Source organism: Ochlerotatus camptorhynchus, unplaced genomic scaffold (assembly GCF_037179485.1).
Source record: "Ochlerotatus camptorhynchus isolate MF236.1 unplaced genomic scaffold, CSIRO-AGI_Acam_v1.1 ptg000335l, whole genome shotgun sequence".
NCBI classification, from domain to species: domain Eukaryota; kingdom Metazoa; phylum Arthropoda; class Insecta; order Diptera; family Culicidae; genus Ochlerotatus; species Ochlerotatus camptorhynchus.
Genome location: NW_027040823.1, coordinates 357979 through 379236, shown reverse-complemented (window position 1 = coordinate 379236; position 21258 = coordinate 357979). Strand labels below are relative to the sequence as shown.

General features: G+C 37.7%; 1 protein-coding gene across 3 annotated transcripts in view; it reads right to left on the bottom strand.

The window, feature by feature from the left end:
* The window catches only part of LanB1 (laminin subunit beta-1), a 123189-nt gene extending 103493 nt beyond the window's left edge, over positions 1-19696 (bottom strand). For 2 of the 3 annotated variants that reach the window (XM_065230929.1, XM_065230928.1), the window contains exons 1-2: positions 19593-19693; positions 18420-18760 (exon numbers count right to left, since the gene is read on the bottom strand). The gene's annotated coding sequence lies outside the window, so the exon portion shown is untranslated. Of the gene's footprint in view, positions 1-18419; positions 18761-19592 lie in introns of all 3 variants that reach the window. The other variant, XM_065230931.1, reaches the window with a different exon arrangement.
* Between the last annotated feature and the right edge of the window lie 1562 nt (positions 19697-21258).

Genomic DNA, 21258 nt, shown 5'->3' with positions numbered 1-21258 from the left:
TGTGTACTACAACAATTTTCGTTCGTAAAAACTGCATATAGTAAGCCCCCACCCCCGCTCTCTAACTACGCTTATGAGATTAAGCAAATGTTTTTGAATAATTCATCTGAACATGCCAAATCGATAAGATAAGAAACTCCGAAGTTATTTCAGTTTGAAACTTCACTTCTATTGATATGAGTGAGGGGGCGGGGTATATTATTACCCCCCCCCCCCCTTCTTTAACTACACATATGAGATAAAGCAATTTTTTTGAATAATTCATCTGAACATACCAAATCGGAAAGATAAGAAACTCCGAAAATATTTCAGTTTGGAATCTCACTCCCATTGGTACACCGGCAGTGTTGGCAGAAAAAGGGATTTTCGGTGTTTAAATCGAACCATAAATATTTAAATAGTTGTAACTTTTTTTAGATACATTAGGCACTTCCTGGACTATATTTGTACATACCTTATTGTATGGTTCATGCAAAGATAAAAAAAAATTGCACAGCTGTTTAAGACCCCAAATGGAACCGAAAAAGGGTTGTTCTCGATTGGTGAGGTAAAGTTTGCGGTTTTTTCATATAACGATGACCCACTCTAGTAATTATGTTCAACTTCAACGAAATCGTCCGTCAACGTCCACAGAAGAATCTCGGTGGTGTATCGCAGAAACCGGACCATATCACGATAACCCAGAAGGCACAGCAGTAGCACCAGAAGTGGGAGGATGCCCGCTGGTAGCAGAACTGCGTCGTAGTAATCCAAAGCTCGGCTCGTAGTTTCATCCAGTGGCATGTTGTCGCTTCGACTAGTAGCAGATGACGTACGGGGTACATATAATTTGCCGAATCTGAAGTATTTGGACAGGCGGATCGAGTTTTCTATCACATCACGCCGGATGTTTCCTTTTGTTTTTGTTTTGTTTGACAGCAGCTTTTCGGCTTCGCACCTCCAAATGTTGCTGTGATGCTAAAAGTGAGAAGGCAAATGACAGTGATCTTGCTCACTGATCAATGTGATTTACTCGAGGTGCCTCAAAAGCAACTCTGAAATTGCTCATGATTAGAAGCTGTCTTACCCCTTGGTCAACCCCCAGATTTGTGCCATTAGGTGAGAAAATCACTCTCTGAAAATTTCAGCTCATTCGGATGTAACACGAGCTGACGGTTTTGGTCTAAAGTTCATATGGGGATTTTGGTTGAAATATTTGGAGAAATGGCATTCTTTCACTCTTTCGTGCATATAACTGCTTCAGCAAACTCGATTAAGCTCAGAATTACAGCACATGTAGCTTAAATTATAAGGAACAACTTTACTGAAGACAGTAATTCAAGTTAGTATTAAGGGCTGAACACAATGATAGCGACATAGCGGCAAGCGCAAATTTTCCAATACACTGAAATCTGGGGGGGGGGGGGAGGTGACTGTCAAATACGAACAGTCGTCGCCAACCTCGCATAACTGGTTCCAAACGACAACAAAGCCATAAGCAACGATAGCTTGTGGATATTTGGAACCAAATTCACATATGGAAAATCAATGAGCGTAAACAGGTGAGGCTCAGTAAATTTATCGTCTCTTTCGTTCTCCGGCTGATTAAATGGATGACGGAGTTCGACGTCACACTCCTTCAACCGCTTAAACAACGGGAGAACGAAAGAGAAGACAAACTCAATGAGCCTTACACATTTACATCTCATTGATGGATTTTCAGTTGACCGATTTGACTGCACATCCCGCCCCTGACTGAAATTCGTTTGACAACCCACAAGGAACGCGTTGCGGCAAAAGCGACATTGTACTACTAGTAAAACGCGTATTTTTTCAACATTCTGGATAAACGCGGTGCGGTTGAGCGACAGCCTAAGAAGTGCTCACTATTTTCAATTGTATTTTTGTAATTTTGAGTAAACCAGAACCTTCACGACATAAACCAAATAATCATCCAAGGTCGTAGTAAGTAGTTAGAACCTTCATCCGCACATGATCAGGGTACCCCCGGGGAAGTTGTCAGATTGTTCTTGACCAACATCCTCATGCGACGCATCAAACTACATCAGAATTCAAAAATAAGATCATTGGTGGTTATATTAAGTACTCAGGACCACGTTGGCCAGATCCGGACATGTTCCGGATACCCCCGGAGAAGTAAAACTTGAACCTACATCCTCATGCGACACATCGAACTACATGAGGATTCAGAAATAGGAACATTGGATACCATATTAAGTACTCAGGACCACGCTGGTCATACATGTTTCGGGTGCTCCCGGGGTGTTTCATAAATTTCCTGAAATTTTCCTGAGATCAATGAAACTTCTCCGGAGTTCTCAGAACTTCCCTGAAATCCTCTTCAGAACTACTGTGAAGTTCTCCTCAGACCTACTCTGAAGGTCTCCTCAGAACTACTCTGAAGTTCTCCTCAGATTTACTGTGAAACTCTCCACAGAAATACTCTGAAGTTCTTCTCAGAACTACTCTGAAGTTCTCGTCAGAACTACTCTGATGGTTTCCTAAAAACTACTCTAGATCTTCGATGAAGTTTTCAACATTTTCCTGAAATGCACGAAGTTGTCTGAATATTCTCTTGAAGATCTTTAAACTTTCCCTATAGTCGGGACTACCCTAAAGATATCTTAACTTCCCAGAAGTTCTTTTAATTTCTCAATAAATTAGAGTTCTCTGGACTTCCCTAAAATTCACGGAACTTTTCTTAAGCTCCCGCAGTTTTTCTGATATTCATAACTCTTATCCGAAGCTCTCGATATTTCCCCACGGTTCAAGGTACTTCTTCAAAGTGGTCCCATATTTTTGTTTTCAAGTTAATGCAAATTCAGAAACGATCACTGAACTTCGGAGAAATTCAAAGCCCCTTGAATATGTGTACAATAATTCAGATTGATTAAGAGAAGACCTTCTACTATGTCAGCTGAATCAGAGATTATTCAAATAACGAATTCATCAATGATTTGTTACGGTTTGCTGTTTTCATAACCGTTTTTTCCAAGTGTTTACATTTGAGTGGGCTTTCCACTGCTCTTTCAATGCTTATTCCGATCCCCAACAGCTGGGCAAAATTTGAACGAATTTGGTTATAAACGTACATGCGGGAGAATTTTAAATTTTGTATGGGAAACGGAACGATCCTATTCATTTGCTTATCAACAATCCAAATGTTGCTCAAATATCACCAAAACTCGAACTTAGAATGAGAATACTATACCAAACAACTTTTTCCAAGCTACAACCCACTCTAATACTTGGAAAAATTGTCATGAAAACAGCAAAACGTAACAAAACATATTAGAAAATTCATTAGGCATCCGCTTGGATCCCCCTATGAATTGTATATGTAACAGTAAGTTGCTGAACGAAATTATATTGAGATCGATCTGATCCATTGAGCAAAAGTGTGCATTTTTAGAGCACTTTCAACTTTGTAGAACATTGAAATTTTTATACGCATTAAAAAATTGCTCACCGAGTTCCCTTTTTTTACCGTTCGACGACGACGGGTTTGCTTTCGCGAGAGTGACGTTTACTGGTTCCGTTTCTTTACACGGATGTGTTTTTTGTAACTAGACTTCTCTGACGTTTATTAATTGCGCAAGAATTAGTGCAGAACTTGGGGTAAATTATAAGTATTTACCACTTTGTCAAGCAGTTTCGTCAGCGATTTCACAAAACTGGACCAGCCAATATCTATTTTTTTTATGAAACGCACAAATGATGACTACTTTTCTCGTGGTTCTAGAAGAAAAATTTCAAAATAATGTTGCATTTCAAAGTTCGAGAGGTAGTAAACGTCATTTTAACTGCTCGAATGAAGTGGTTAATTCACCCAAAGTTCTGCACTAATAATTGTGCAATTCATAAACCTCAGATAAGTCTCTAGCGGTGTGTAAGTGTGCTTGCTGAAGATCAATCGCACACTAAAGGCACGAGAAGATTCCCGGAGTGTCGAAACACACAACAGTGCAGTGATAAAAGCTTATGCTTGTGTATGTGTGAAAGAGAGCGAAACAGCTCGAAATCTTTTGGAAATTGAAATTGGTGCTCAAGTTTTGAGGTGCGGCTGCTCGATAGTGTTTTGTTTTGATTTGTCGTCGTCGTCGGTGCCGGGTTTGAATGGTTACAACAACTCGAATAGCGGTACGATGTGATATGAAGTGCTCGGTGGCCTTAGAGCGACCGTTTTTGCTTACTGAGCAGAACATCGTGAATCTGTAACCCATCCACATTCAAGATTTGTCAATCGTTTTATTTGTTAACATGACTACATGGTAATAACAGCAACTCGATTATTAAAAGGAGCTCGTTTGCCTAGTGGCAAACGTTTTTGCTTACTGAGCAGAAGACCGTGGGTTCAATCACAAGCTCGTTCGCGTTATATGATCGCTAGGACATCAATTCAGCTTATCGTTTACCAAAACGAACCCTGCTGCAAACCTTACCCTCTTACCCATCATCCCAGTTATTTCTCGTGGAAGTACAGAGATGTTCTCGGCTTCCATCAAAGTGAGTGTCACGTCAACATATTCCTGCCCATTCCTTTCTTGACCTGTGTTCGGGCGCATCGTCTATTGGTTCTCTGTGTAATTACAGCTGATCTGGAAATAACAGAGTAGCAACCGTGGGCGGTCAATCATGCTCATGCATGCTCAATATAAACATTACTAAGTTTTACTAAATAGAAACAGTTGTGCCCAAACGTAAAACAGATATTTTAATTCTAACAACTAATAGCATTTGCTTTTGCAAAATGCGCTTTCCATCAGCAGCTCACTCCCATCCTATCCCATAGAATTGACGCATTTATCATCATTGGTGCCAATAGGGACGTACAAATATTTATTTATGTCTGCGCGGCACGTTTGCATGTTTTGCACGCATCATCAAATTGCACCTCGCCGGTTCTGAAAATGCTTTCAACAGTCGACTCCTTACTACATTGCAGAGCGGATTAAATATCTACAATGTATCGAAGTCTATGGTCTGGCAATAAAGTGTGAATATGAGACCTTAATTTTCTGACGTCACTCCAGCCAACCCTAGTTACTATTCGGAATGTGGTAGAGAAAGCTAACCACTTGGAATCAAAGGCATTAAATCCCACTCGGTGGAGATGGTGGGGCCTTAGTCAGTCATACTTGCCAGTTTGCACAATGTATGCACTTTTGCTCTGTCGAACGGTGTAATTGGAGCTCCTTACTCGACCGACATCCAGAGGCAGGCAGGCTTTGACCAGATATCCGTTTCGTCCAAGCGGAGCGTTCCAACTCCAGGGCGGGAACGGCCATACAGCAAATACTGAGCGAAATAAGAAGACTGCTGCTGCTGCTGCTGCTGCTATTGCGTCCATGCGTTAGGAAAACTGATGTCAGATTTATTTTTAGACCCCCAGAGTAGTCAAGTAGTAGCTCGTGATAAGCATATGGCAAACCATGGATACAAATTAAAACAAATGTGCATAGCAATGAGGAATGACTTCCATAATGAAGCCTCTTTCGCCATCGACATTGTGTGCCCAGATGAAATGGCGCATTGACGAATGAATGCACTTGACTTTTATAACTGATGATAATATCAAAAAAATTATGATCAAATGTCTCGCTCGTGCAATGGCAATTGTAGGCCCGTAACTTCAAAGACCACTCGGGCGGATTGTGTAAACATTCTAGAATTACCAGATGTCATCAAATTTTGACCGGGCAATGTAACAAATGCAATGGCACAAATTAATCCACATTGTTAATAATCAAAATAATGTCCGCATGGAGAGTCAGACTGCCAACCCTTGTGTAAATACATGGCATATGTGGGTTTTGTGCGCTGCGCTCTAAGTACCCATCCAAATTGAGCAGCGTTAGCCTGTGGGGAAATTAAAATGGACGGCAGCTATATTGTTATTTGCTTATTTACAGTCGACCGGTGTAAGGACAAGATAAACAACGTTGTATAATGAAATTCATGAATGAAATGGATCTTTTGACTGGTTGTGTCAGGTCATTGAATCTATCGTTTGTCGTTCCGGGAATAGCAGTGGCAGTGACGACAGTTGCAACATTTTCATTGAATGGCAAATCTTTTTTTTTATTGCTCGGTGTAGCCGATGAATTGGAAGAAAATCGAGTAAAAGAAAACATGTGATGATAATTAATTATTGGCGGTTTAACATCAATCAAACTTTAGCCGCGGTCGTTCGAGGTTATGTTTAACTCAAAATTTTTATGGGACGAACGATGAGCATGACGAAGATGTTGTTAATGATATTTTTGAAAATTGATCTACCATGTAAGTACAGTACCGAACATAAGTATATCACATTGTGATTCTTTGGCTCTTCAAAAAAGTTCAAAGAGCTGTAACATTTCAGGACCTTGGCCACTAGTAGGTCAAATATTAGGCTCCATTGGATGAGTCTGCAAGTAATTTTTGTTAAACGCCTCTTTATTAGTATATTTTTTTTTTAATGTTGTTACTTGAAGTGTAATGGCCCAAAATAGCTGAAATTTTCATCATTTGTAGGAGAAACATACTTTAAGTATCTAGTTGTCTAGCGTTTTGCGTTCAGTATGTACAACCTCTTTCAATTGAAATGGTTATACAGTAATGACCAGATTTTTTCAGCCCCTCCGTGCATCAGACTTTCATTTTTCAATAATTTTACGTAACCATAATTTCAAATATTTCTCATTCATCTTCAAGATGGATGTTTAAGGAATACTTCGTGCAATAAGACTACTGAAAAAGCTCTTGGGATTTACAAATGCTTTTTATTTTTCATAGTTCAATGTAACAGCTATACACTCAAAAAATATTGGAAGCTAAATAGTATAAAAGTTACGCTAAATCACAACTCTCCGTGCCGACGCAAAGGTCGGTATAAAGGGAGAGAATAAAGACTTAGTATAAAAATGATTTATGCCTGCCATAGTATAAAATCGAAATATGCTTGCAATGCATGCATACGGTTTATTCGAGGGAATGTTTTTTCTGCTTCTTTTTCGTTTAATGCTTAATATGATTGTTTTAAAATAAAAATTAAAGTTCTAATTAAAGCAAAAGCAGTACCATACAATTATCATTATCGAAACCCAGGTTTATCATTACCCGACGTTTTGATCTTTGATAGGCGGCTAAAACTTGGGTCCACCCGGAATGGTTCATATTCAACGCTTTGGCCGTTAAGTCGAACAAATAGAAAAAAATACTGTGCATCAGCAGATTATTGGCTAACCGATACAGGGTTGCCATTGATGGCAGGCTCTGATTCCACTTCCGGCAGGCTTATATGCTTCTTTCGATCAATGAGCGGACGATGTTTGCAGAACCATTTGAGAAAGTTACCACCTTCAACGTGGAACTGAAAAACGACTACGAGTGCCATCGTGTTTGACATTGTCATTTTTGATCGTTTTAGTATACACTGATCGAATTCCACTCCGATAATCGGACTTAGTATAGTTTTGAAGAAAATATTAATCGGACCAATGTATAAATTTTGATTAATAATAAAATGCATAAAATTTAATCAATATTGGTTTTGTAATATTTTTGAGTGTACATTAGTAGGTATTATGCGTATTGTAAGACCATTGTTTCAGTCATACTTCTTACCCTAGGCCATTGCTCGAACTTTTCTTCCATATTTCCGCCTGAAATCTTTTAGGTCAATTGCAGTTCAACCCTTTTTCTTCAGTATGTCCTTCGCAATTAACCAGTATTCCTCAATTGGCCTTAGTTCCGGAGTATTGGCCGGATTCATCTCCTTGGGAACCACTTTTCGCTTTACCATTGTTTGGTGGAATTTGAGTAGTGGCAGCTCGCCAAGTCCAGCTAGAATAGGCAATTCACCTCATATTGCTCCAGAAGAGGCAGTAGTCTCTTCCGTAGGCATTCCTCCTAGTGAACTTGCTGGTTGATGGTCTCAGAAGTAACGAAAGTTTTGCTTTTCAGCCCAGAACTGCAGATTGCTTTTCAGACAATAAACTTTTTGGGGAATTTCGACTACTTTTTGATTTTACATTCTTCCGGGGCACTGATCCGGTTCACCGAGGTATGAAATTTCTGCCCAGGAATTTGATCGAAAACTGCCAGGTAGTACGTTTCGTTGGCTTTTCGTTTCGAGCGTGCAGTATCGAATCGCGACATGCTTGCTCCGGTGAAGACATGATGTAAACAAATGAACTTATTCTGACAACCAGTGCCTACACGCTTACTTCAGCTTACTCACCGGGTGAGTTGATCGTACTCAATTTCGTTCGATGCATTAGGTCAAAATCTGAGTAAACGAGAAATGTCAAACTGAGTAAAAACCGCTCAGTCAACCAAATCCGCCAAAATGCCTGCCGTGTCAGAGCAAACGCTCTAAGAAACGGCGAAATTATTGTATAACACTGGCTGAAATGTATGAAGGTAACGAGGAATTGCATGTGGAGACGGTTTTCAGTCGTCTTCAGCTCCAGTTAAATGAATCTGGAGCAGATAATTTCCATTTTTTATCAAAACAAATTAAAAAAACAAACTTCCCGGCTGAAAACATCACAGAGTGGTTTTGACTCACTCTGCGCGAGAACGTCGTTTACTGAAAAGTGAGTAAAAGGGCGCGTACTCACTTTTGACTAACCATACTTCCCGCTCAAATGAGCATGTTCGACTCATTTTTGAGTTGTTGCGAGTTACCGTGTACTGTGATTCTATACACTCTTAGCTTGCTTCAGTGAAATTTTGAAAACAAATTACTCAAAAAATGCCTTAATGCAGCGTTTTTAATGTGTCCGGATTTTGTCGGGGACAGGGTTACTTTCACTCACTTGCTATAAAAATTGTTTTTCGGAATTATGAAATCATTAGATGTTATAATGATAATGAGTACTTGCAAGATACAAGAAGAGGTGGTAAAGTATGTGTTTGACTTATAAATCCTGTCAATTTCGATTTCAAAGCGTCACAATAAGCGATTTTACGATTCGTGAGCGTTCACTCAGAGTGAGTGCTCACGAATCGTAAAATCGCTGATTGTGACCCTCTGAAAGCAACATTGGCAGATCTTATGTGTCAAACACACACTTTACAACCTCTTCCTGTACTTTACAAGTAACAAGTAGCATTATAACATCTAATAATTTCAAAACTCCGAAAAACATTTTTTTATAGCAAGTGAGTGGAAGCAACCCTGGTCGGGGATTAGTATCTTGTACCAGCCCTGCAATTTCAAAACCCTTGGACTGGACAAGGTTTACAGAATACTTTGAGTAACTAAATATTAAAAGAATGTAGAATGAGTTCGGGCAATACCAAAAATGTATTTCGAAGAAAAAATACCACGAGATTTTTTTAAGAACCCTAAGAGAGATTTGACTTGAAAACCAAGTCATTTATGGGAGTTCAGACGTTCACAGTAGAATCTTTACAATTCCAAGAAAGTTCTGAGGGTGTTAAATTTTTACAAAATGTAAATATAATTTAAAGTGAAGCACTAGTTACAAGTAAATCTCACGATAAATACCAAGAAGATCGAATTGTTGAGTTGAGGTTTGTGAGCATTCCAATAATAATTCCAAAAGCATCTCGAGAAGAATTTCTAAAGAATTCCAAGTTACTTTTCGGAACAATTTCGAAGAAAGCTAAAAATAGAGGGTGGAACGGTCAAAAATTGGTCAACTCAAATAGGGTGATTTTTTTAATCGTACATTTAAAAAACTTAACCACCCCTCATTTTCCATTCAGTTGTCAAAATGGCGTCGAAGGAAGAGGAACAGCGTATCAAAGTTTGGTCGCGCATTAGCGAAGTTGAAATCATTCCTTCGCAGATTGATTGCGCACGCTATGTATGAAGGCACTTATTATGCAAGTTGCATGTACCTCCGATTTTTTTGTTCACAGGAAGTTAATATTGATGACAACAATCAAATCTGTGAAAGACTTAAAATATTTCATCTTGGATTTTTTGAGAAAAAGAGTGTTTTGAAGTTGATATCAGGCATGGAAAATCATTTACATTAATTTCGTGCATTCATTTACATTTATTTGCCAATAACTTTTTTCATAAATCAAATTTTGTTAAATAATGTATGCGGTATTTGTAGGTCTTAATATTGGCTACAACTATTGTCAATATCTTAAGTCTGTATCTCTTATGCATGACGAACTAGAGAGATCAGTGTTTTTCGAAGAATGTAAATTATTGACTGAAAAACATTATTGGGTTCTGCTCGCTCTAGTTCATCATGCACTAGAGATAGAGACTTGGAATATTCACAAAAGTTTTAGCCAATATCATGACGTATAAAACATGACACATCTTTTTTACGAAATTCTGTTGATAGTCAAAGTTAAAAGCAAATAAATGTAAATGATTGCACAAAATTATTGTAAATGATTTTCCATACCTTCTGTCTTCGATGGAGGTATATAACGAATATTAACGATACAAAACTATTCTCTGACTATATAAATCAATTTTAAATTGTTTCACAAGTGGATTCAAGTAGTTAATATTCCGTTTAAGAGTTCTATTTCGCTCTCAAGTAACAACCATCTTGATTCTGACCACTTTGCGTAAGATCTATCAAAGTTGTCTCCTAAATCAACAATTATTCGCACTTTTCATCCCTCATAAGTGTAAAAGAGATAACACTGGGCATGACACTCAAAGACAGCCATGTAATCTAAGTAAGCATTGATTTTTTGTCACGTGTAAATATTGTGGTCTATCGTCTGTGATATTTTCGTATCGTTAAGCAAATCCGCAAAAATGAAGAAATCTCACGAGGAAAATAGAGAGAAAGTGTGCTTTTTGTGCTTCGGAAAAGCGATTCCATCCAAAAAAATTCACGCCACTTTATTAGGGATGCTACATTGCCGTTTACAGGTGTAAGAAAGGTGAGCCGTTCAAGAAAATTGAGGTTCACGTGTATCGAAAAGTAAAGATACGTACAAGAAGTTCAAACCATATTGAATGTGACCTCTGTCGAGTTGCGCAATTAAAATGTGTTAGATATGTACAAGAAAAAGGTATCGCTGAAAAAGAAAAAAGTAATATTAAAATCTGCAAAGCATGTTTGACGCAAGTTTCCCCGGGGAAACGTCATACATGTAGTGAAACCCGGAAACTGCAAAATCTCTCCGAATTAGCGGACAAAAATAAGGACTATTTTATTGCCAAAACCATTAGAGAGGTAGCTGACAAAAAACTAACGGAAGTTAGTTTTTCGAACATCTCAGGAAAACCAACGCATTTTAATTTAAAACAACCGGGAAAAAATCACAGTTCTCTCACGAAGATTTACTCAATATTAAAACGGACTTAAATCTGAGTATTAATAAGGTCAGTATATAACAGTATGTTATCTGGTTCGTCTAAATAAATAATATGATATTACAGACGCTTAAATTGGCTAAGCACATGAGACAAAACGGTCGTCAAATCATCCAGCCTGGTCTCAAATCAGCTATAAACAACATGTTGTCCGAGCTCGAGGATTTCTTTTCCGTGATGAAGTGCGACATGACTTCATGCAAAGGAAAATCCTTTGCAATAGAGAATAGATCTGTTGTGATGTGTACAAGCGTTGAGGGGTTGATTGAGTACGTCAAAGCTCGACGTAATGCGGGAGAGATCATTTGCAAGATCGGGATCAATGGCGGTCAAGGATCACTTAAAATCATCATGACCATCGAAGAAGGAATGAGCACTACCGGACTAAAAGACTCAGGTGTTCGCAAGTGATTCATTCTTGCCTTGGCTCCAGGAATTCAAGAGAACTACAAAAACATTTCCCTGTTGTGGTTGAGGCTTGGATTCCATAAAATAAAAACAATTGTGACTGGTGAGATTAAGATTTATTTTGTCCCATTAAATATCATTGGCTGGAGTTATGTCAAATAGTGCAACGTTTCCTTGCGCATTTTGCACGGCACGCAAGAGTGATTTAGGGACATGCAATGGCCTTGCACGGACACTTGGTTCCATCAGGACTTTTGCGAACAGTTGGAAAGAATCTGGAGGAATCAAGATGCCAAAAACTTTTCCAACTGTGTAAATCAACCTGTCTTGAACGGTGATGAGGATACAAAGATTCTGGATATTTGTCCACCACCTGCTCTACACCTCTTTTTGGGCCTCATGAACACAGTTTACAACAACACAGGCTACACAAAAGTTGTAGCCAATATTAAGACCTACAAAAACTGCATACATTATTAAACGAAATATGGGTTATGAAAAAGTTATTGTTAAACAAATTTAAATGAATGCGCGAAATTAATGTAAATGATTTTCCATGCCTGATGTCAACTTCAAAATACTTTTTCTCAAAAAACCCAAGATAAAATATTTTAAGTCTTTCACAGATTTGATTGTTGTTATCAATATTAACTTCCTGTGAAAAAAATCGGAGGTACATGCAACTTGCATAATAAGTGCCTTCAGACATAGCGTGTGGCATTGTCAACCAAGGTATTTATGAAAACAAATAATCGCAAAAACGACTGTTACCTTTTTTGAAGAAGCACAGTTGTTCTGTGCTGTTTTGGCCAGACCTCGCTTTCTGTCACTACGGTAAATTTGCTCAGAAACGGTATACCGCCAACAACGTGTAAGTCGTACCCAATTACAAAAACCCTTCAAACTCGCCTGAGCTGCACCCAATTGAAAAATATTGGGCAATCGGAACCTCAAGAAAACTCAGAAAACAGTTGGAAATGCGAAACAGTTCAAAACAAATTGACATGCTGAACGTCAATTTGATTTGAACTAAGGTTGATACAACAGCGGTACAAAATCTGATGGAAGGTGTGAAACGTAAAGCCAGACTGTTCGTATTTGGAAAATCGGAAGCCTAATCAAATAATTTTCCTGTATTTTGTAGTCATTGAACTTCAAAACTAAATAAAGTTTGATCATTTATACAATAACATAATTATCTAAATTATGATTTACCAATTCTTGACTGTTCCATCCTTTAATTATGAGCAGAATTGTAAGACAATTCTGAGGTTAAATTGCATGGACATTTTAAGGAGAATGCAGGCTTATTTTAAATAGAATCATGTAAGGAAGCTTCAGTGAATTCTTCCAAAGCGAAACTTAGGATGAATTCCTCGATTTTTTGGAGTGTTCTGAAATGTTGTAAAGAAATTTTCAAGGAACATGACAGATACGTATTTCGACTAAAATGTGCAGTCTTCATCAGTGTCATTTCCACTAAAGAACTTATCAAAATCTTACCCCCTTAAGTACTCATCTCTTAGGTAAAAAAGTCAAGATCACAGGTATAAAAATGAAACTACAATGTGTTGAATTGGACACGCTCAAGTACCGACGATGTGTTTGAAACAGTTCTACCGATTTTTACCGCACTCCAGTTGTTATCTGAAGGAAGGCATCCAGTCGTAGGTTTGGAAATTGCAGCTATTGTTACCTCTACCATGGTATATGCTCCTGTCATCGTCGACTTGGCGATCTCGAGGGGACACGGGTAGGGTAGGTGCAGCTACTTTACCTTTTGACCAATGACAGTAATTGATGGTATGCTCCCATGCATCCTTCAGATAAGAACTGGAGTGCGGTAAAAATCGGTAGAACTGTTTAAAACACATCGTCGGTACTTGAGCGTGTCGGTGATCATCTCTTTTTGCCAGTGGTGGCGGAGGGCAATATCGCACACCATCCCTCTCCAACGGGGGAGTTTGGTAAAGAGAGATGATCAAACCGATTTGTACCTTCCTAAAGTTGTCCTTGCTCGCTTTCTACTCTCTATATGCAATTTTCCCACTGCCGTACTCTAACGGAACTATCAATTCTATACTTTCATCTCCTCATCTATCGTATAAAAATTACCACTTTAGTCTGTTATTTGAAATTAACATCGAACTATTCAAAATTCTTTTTTATCAAATTTTAAAAGGCTCAAACCTTTGTAAACTATTTTTTTTAATTATTCTACTACTATTAAATCAAATATTAAAGATCATCGGGGCGAACAAAAATAGTTTTTGCAGTGCTACAATAATTATTAAAAAGTCATTATGACAGCTATCCATACAAAATAATCCGTTATCAAGTAACATTTTAAGTTTTATAAAATACTACAAAGCTACAATAAAACAACATTCATAAAACCCTGGTCAAGGCTGTTTTGCCATTGATGCATCCACCAAAACCTCATAAGGACTAGAATCTGTCTAGTTGGCCCACCCTGGAGAAGGTTCTGAAAGATGTATTCTCGGAGCTTTTCAAGATTGATTTACTGCAAGAAGGTTATATAACGAACGCATTGAGAACCATTTGAAAACCGTAGTTAAGCTACAATAAAAGCTATTTGGTAACTCAATAAAACCATTTCTTGAGCCGTTTTCCCTAGCTGCTTGCTAAATCCACTAGAAAAGCATCAATAAACATAGAAAAGAATTCATAATTACCATCCGATCTTATCAAAATAACTTAAATAAAAACTGATCGTTTCCTGTTGACTTACCAAAATTATTTAAATAATTCTCATAACGTGGCCTAGTCTTAGGTGCCATATTAAATCTCATGTGAAATGTACGTGATAACACCGAAATAAAAATAGTCCGCCCTCGGAAAACGTTGATTTTATTAATTATTTTAAATTTAAGTGAAAACTAAATTATTCTTAAGATCGATCATCTAGCTTAGCCAAGATTTTGTAAAAGGATTTTCGCATTTTAAATATTTACAACATGAAAAGTTATATCCAAGAAAATATAGATTGAAAAATGAAGATTGTGAAAAACCAACAAAACAATTGTATTATGGCGGAGGCATAAAAGTTGATTTTCATAGACCTTTTGTGAAAAAAGTTGTTTTGCTTTCAAGAAATCCCCAACAAATTAAAAAGGTTTTAAAAAGACTTTTATGAAGAAAACTTGCAGACTGAATTGTATTAATCTAAAGCCGTTTTGCTTGATCCTAACCCGTTCAGATTTATGCCAGCATTTATGGATTGGAAGCAGTTACTCAGAAAGCAGAAATATTTAGCATTTCGAACAGCTTGTTCCCGAAGAAGATCCCCTTCTTCCGGATGGTTCACGAAGTGCACCATCAAACGACGCAGGAATGTACGCTTGAATTAAATTTTTGATGAGTTGACCCTTTAGCCGAATAAAATCGCTCTATTGATCGGAAATCAGCTAATCTCTGCTAACTGGCAGCTTGGTAGTTTGCTGTCGGTACTGATCCAAGTAATTCCGATCGTCACCTATTGGTACTGGTTCAGCCGGATGTGCTGGTTCTTCTAAAGAAGTAAATTTTGCTGAAATCGACTTTCCTTCGATCGATAGAATCGCTTGAATTTGCCATCCTACTTCGTCTATCCTTCGAGATTTCCTTGTCCTGAATTTTAGTTTAATTCACTATGAGGATCCATATCTTTTAAGTTCAATTTGTAATCAGAGTAATTGTGGATTTTATAATACACTTTAAAAAGACTTAAAAGCATTGAAATATGCCTTTTGCTCTCATTTAAAACCCAATGATGTTACGGTCGCTTTTATGATGATAGAACACTTTTATAGAGAATTTGCTCAAGACATTAATAAACAATTGCTGATGAAGTTTATGATTGAATTACAGAACAGTTTTATGGATGGATTGAGAACTGCTTTAAGTTAATTTTTAAAACTAGACAATCGTCGACTTTCTCGCCAGACTATAAAAGGTTTTTGAAATAGCGAAAAACTGAGTTACTAAACAGCAATGGCTTACACTTTGAAATGCTGTATTTAAACTAAATGGATTGTTCATTGCCATTATAAAACCATCATAAATTAGAGTGGTTGGCAAATGGTTGCTGAATTGTTACGTGGAAGATAACTTCGTCAAGATACAAACATAATTTGTCAATTCATAAAAAAAATCACTGGATAACTGTTCAAACGACAGATTTAACGTATGAAATGCAGTGTCTTTTAAATTCTGTAAGTGTTGCTGAACGTTTGATATGTCTAGGCATCAAATTGAAAACATTTATTCCTTTAAAATATAATAAATTTTGTGAAGCACAAGTCAAGAAATGTGGTGTTCTTATTTCAACCGCGTTTCTAGTATTATATCTATGAAAGTCACTTCAAAAGTCATATTTGTCACAAATATCGAGGCAGCAAACCTTTTACTACTTTAAAAATTAACACCATAATCAAATATACAATTCTTTGCTTCACCGACAACCATTGTAAGACATCTAGCATCAAAGTTGAGGAAGTGAATTTATTACATCGCAAAATCAAACGCATTATTTTATTCTGCAAGCGCTGTAATCTTGATATTTGTGTTTCATTGGCCAGAAATAAAATGGAAAGGCAAAAGTCTAGATGAGGAGAGATGATTGATTTGTATAGCTGTATTTTACTGGCAGTAGTAGAATCGTTTTTCAGTCGATATAGAATTCCATACTTCTTGGCAATTTTCTTGATGAACTTAAGTTTGTCATCAATAATCACGCCAAGATATTTAATCTCCCGAACGCGATCAATAGTCTCATCATCAATTACAACAGAGACGTTCTCATTTAATCGATTCCGCGAAATTACTATAAATTTAGTTTTACTTGTATTCAATATCAACTGCTTATACTTCAACCATCTACTTAGAGAACGCAAATCTTCATTCAAGTGTCAAACGGCATCATCTAAATCCTTAGCTGCAATGAATAACACAGTATCTGCAAAAAGATTAATGTCGCAAAATCGTAAAACACGGCGCAAGTCATTAATATGCATAATAAATAACAGGGGCCCTAATATACTTCCCTGGGGCACTCCAAGGTTATTTCCCACGGGACTGGAAACAGAATTATTAAAAACAGTCCGTTGAGTTCTGTCAGACAAATAGCTTTCAAACCATTTATATACAGAACACTTAATTGCAAAGCACTTGATTGATCTTAACAATAAGGGCCTAGAAATTGTTTCAAAAGCGTGTTTAAGATCAAAAAAAAAAACAGCAACAATCGTATCTTTACACTCCAAGTTATTTTTCCACTTCGCTAATACCAAATTCAACGTGGTTTCACAAGAATGACCTTCCCGATATACCGATTAATCTGGCATCAACAAACTAATTACTATTTAAATACTCCAACAGCTGGCGTTTTACAACAAGTTCTAAAATTTTCTCTAATGTGTTCCAGCAACTTTTTGAATAGGGACCACTAATGATTCCTTCCAAATTTGTACTTCAAGAAATAACAGTTTGAAAACGGGCAGTCAAATAAGAAGCGTTCTACTAGAATTATTCAAACTTCACGCAGACTCATCTAATAAAGTTCAAAACAATATCAATAAACCTTCAATCGATGTTCAACCAGCAACCCAAATTTGACGCACATCCTGAAGAAATCACGATGTTATGTTACACATACTTTTGTCCCGTACTGTATGTTTCAAGGCTATTAGAATTAAGAACAAAATTAAGAAACTTGCAAAAATGGTGGGTGAATGTGGCCATAAATATTCAGACTGATACTGACGATGCGTTGTCACGTAATTACCTAATCCTAATAATCTAAACCTAAACCTAATAATCACCTTTGTTTACGAACATAATTTCAGAAAAAAAAATCTTGAAAAATTAACATATTAATCCACTTTTAACATGTACCAATCAAGGTTGCAAATACTCATTTCAGCTAAAACAATGTTTTTTTTTTAATTATGAAAAAAATAGAAGCCATGATCATATTTTGAAGTGGTAGGATACAAGAAGAGGTTGCAAAGAATGTGCTTGACATATTAAATCTGTTTATTTCACTTCATGAGAGTCACAATCAGCGATTTTTGAAACACTCACTCACTCACTCAGCGATCAGCAAATCGCTGATTGTGACTCATAGAAAGCAACATTTACAGGTTTTATGTTTCAAACGTATACATTGTAACCTATTCTTGTAAGGTACAAGTAAAACATGCCATCATACCATCTTTTGGTTTTATTATTCCGAAAAACATTATTTTAGCTAAAATGAGTATTTGCAACCTTGGTATCAATTTTAAACCAAAATTAATAGTTCTGATCATATATTCGTATCCTACACACTAAAAAATACCTAATTTTATACGAGACGGAATCCACCTTTGACATAAAGGATGAGACGTAAACGTAAAGTGCTCCGAGACTGAAAAGTTCAGTACTCGACGAAAAGTAAGTTTGATTGAGCTGAATTTCGCATCTATTATGACTCAATTCGTCAAAATTAACTCTCGTATATTTCAGTCCCTGGGAACTTAAATTTACAAGAAATTTTCTAAGTGTGTGTGCATCATACAATTTAAATGGTTTTTGTTATGAAATTGTCACCAGTCTTTACTATACCAAATGTGCAACTGAAATGCACACATTCTTTCATCATCAGCTTGCAGTTCCCGTATGCATGTTAAATCGAGTAATCACATTCCAGATCACTTACACTCAGGCACCAAGATATGACAATCTTCATAAAAGCCACACCATAAAGCCCTTTTGCTCCGTAGCCTTGGTGGGTCTGTAGGTTCTTCTTGTTGTCGTTGAATTAATCCTTTTTTTTACAGCTGAACGATGATAATTTTCTTGTTCACTTTTGTTGATCGACACTGGTTATCTTTTCCTGATATTTTATTTTCGCAAAATCACTGCACTTCAATTCTTTCTGTAGTAATTTTTCGCTCTTTTGAAACTTGACACAGCACTTTAATCTCCTTGGCCCCTTTTTATGCTATTTCGCTGCTACTGTTGATTATTTCTCACTACCAGCGATGATGTTGATGATTTCTGTGGAAAAATAACAAACACCCCGAAACCGTAAGAAATCTCCTTGGCTGGCGCATGAGGCCACTGAAATTCCGAACCACAAAGTAATACACAGAAGAAGCAAAGAGATCAGCCGTCGTCGTCGTCGTCGCACAGCGCAACACGAAAAGAGCAACATAAAATAAACATAAAAACAAATCGTACATATATGTGGATGGTGCACTATCCTGCTTCTTTGCTGTCTCGGCTATGCACCGAATGTCTCCACACACGAAAAAAAAAACACTCCTGAAAAACCGCATAAGACTCGCTCTCTCCCGTTCGCTCTCACGCGCGATGCAGATCTTGGAACAAATCCCGAAGCAGTCGAAAAATGCACCATAAGAAGTAACTTGAAGTTCTGCTTTCCACCCGCTTTACTCCCGCCTCCCGCACTATAACATGAAATACGCTGAGATTTTCCTTTCTGGTCACGTCGATCAGCACCGCCGAGAACCTTACTCTTCTTCTGGGGAATGAATTGAAATTTTCACACTGCTCGTTCAAATTCCTGCGAGCACCAACTGTTTCACTGATCCAGAATAAATTGATAAGAACTCCATCACCGAACCAGGCCTCAAGTGTTGCAAAATTTCCTTGAAAAAACCCTCGAATCCGTTCACCACTCCACCATGTGAAACATCCAAGAATTCGGCCGGACGATTTATGTGATAATTTTTCTTATGATTTCTTCTACTACTAGCGCAGTGCTTCTTCTTCGTATTACCACATTAATCCATCCCGTCCCTCCCGTCACACACCCAGAGCGGAGGAGCAGATCAGTGATCAGATCCTCTCTCCTTGTCACACTCACAGACCCTAATGGCAAAAAACTGGCCACTCTCTGTACTCGACCGGCCAAAACGTACGTCCACCCGATACGACCGAATCCACTCGACTGCGAGAGGACTGCCGTCTCTGTGGATCGCGAGCACGTACCCTACAGTCGACCGGGACGGGGCGCGTCAGTGTAGATGTGAACGATCGCTGTGTCGGTGGCGGCGGCACTGTCTGAGTTATGTCGCATGCTCGAGCTAAGACGACGACCAGCAGCAGCCAGCAGGATAGGATCATCGCTTACCAGCTGCGTAAAGTATATGCGGCTGTGTGTAAAGATCAATGTGCTGCGCGGCAGGTTGGGATTAAGGAGGCGAGTGGTTCTGATCATTGTATTGTGCCCATGGTGACTTCAACTAAGTTGAAAGAAACGAACCCCTGTTATTTTTTAATTCAAAATTTGCCACCACGTAAGTAGCCTCCTCTGTATGAGTTTTAGAAGTTTAAGGCAAAGTTCCGTGAGCTTTTAACACTCCGAACACGATGCCTCCGGTAAAATGTGTAACGGCAAATTGGCAATGTTTGAAAAATCATAGCTCAGCAATTTTTCGACAGATTTTAAATCTATTGATACCAAATAAATTTTTAAAGTAAGTAGTTCCAAATGGCACCAAAATATTGTGATTTTTCAAACATTGCTAGTTTGCCGTTACACGTTTTACCGGAGGCAGCTTGTTCGGTGTGTTACGAAGTTTTTAAAACTTAAGGAAAATAACGGGAACTTCAAGAAATATCAAGAAACATCAGGACAGTTAAATTAACTTTACTTTACTTTTAAAATATATTTATAAATTCAGGGCAGAGCACTTAAGAGAAGTTCAGAGATCTTTCTCGTAGTCCCAATAACATAAGCAAAGTCACTATTGGGGAAATTTAAAGACGATGATGAATTTGTTTCCATAATTTTAGGGTGTTTCCATGAGCTTAAGTGAAAACCTTAGAACGTCATGTATTATTTCGTTCTAATTTCAGGTAAATTGCGGGGACTTAAAGAAGTTGAACAAAGTTCAGGCGAATCCAAAGAATTCAAGGGAAGTTAAGAAATTTCAGGACAACTGTGGGAACTTCATAGAATTCCAGACAACGTCAGGAAAGATTAGAAACTTCAGAAAAAAATCTGAGAACATCAGGAAAATGCAAAAACATTTTAAAAGAAGTTCCGTAAACTTCAGGGCTGTTTCGAGAGTTGAGGGAACGTCACGGAAGACCATTGCTAATCATTTACTTTCAGAAAAAAATGCGGGAAATATAAAGAGGCCAGAGAACATTAGATTTTTTTTTACAGAAAACTCAGAAGAACGAGAATTTCAAAAACTTTGGAGAAGTGCTGAGAACTTCACGGAAGATCAGAGAACCTTAGGACAGTTCCATTAAATTCAGGAAAATTACTAATTTTTTATTGAAGTTTCGAGAACTTCGTGGAAATTGTTAACACTTTAGGACGTTCCTATAATTCCAGAAAATTTCGGGAACTTCAAAGATGATGATCTTCCCTAACGATGAGGAAATTTTGGGCAAGTTCACAGAAGTTCAGCGATATTTAAAAAGTCCAAGGGAAGTATCGTGAGCATCAGAGCTTTTGACGTAGGATTACATTTTTCGGCAACATATTGGGGCTTGCAATTCAAAAAAACCAAAATCAT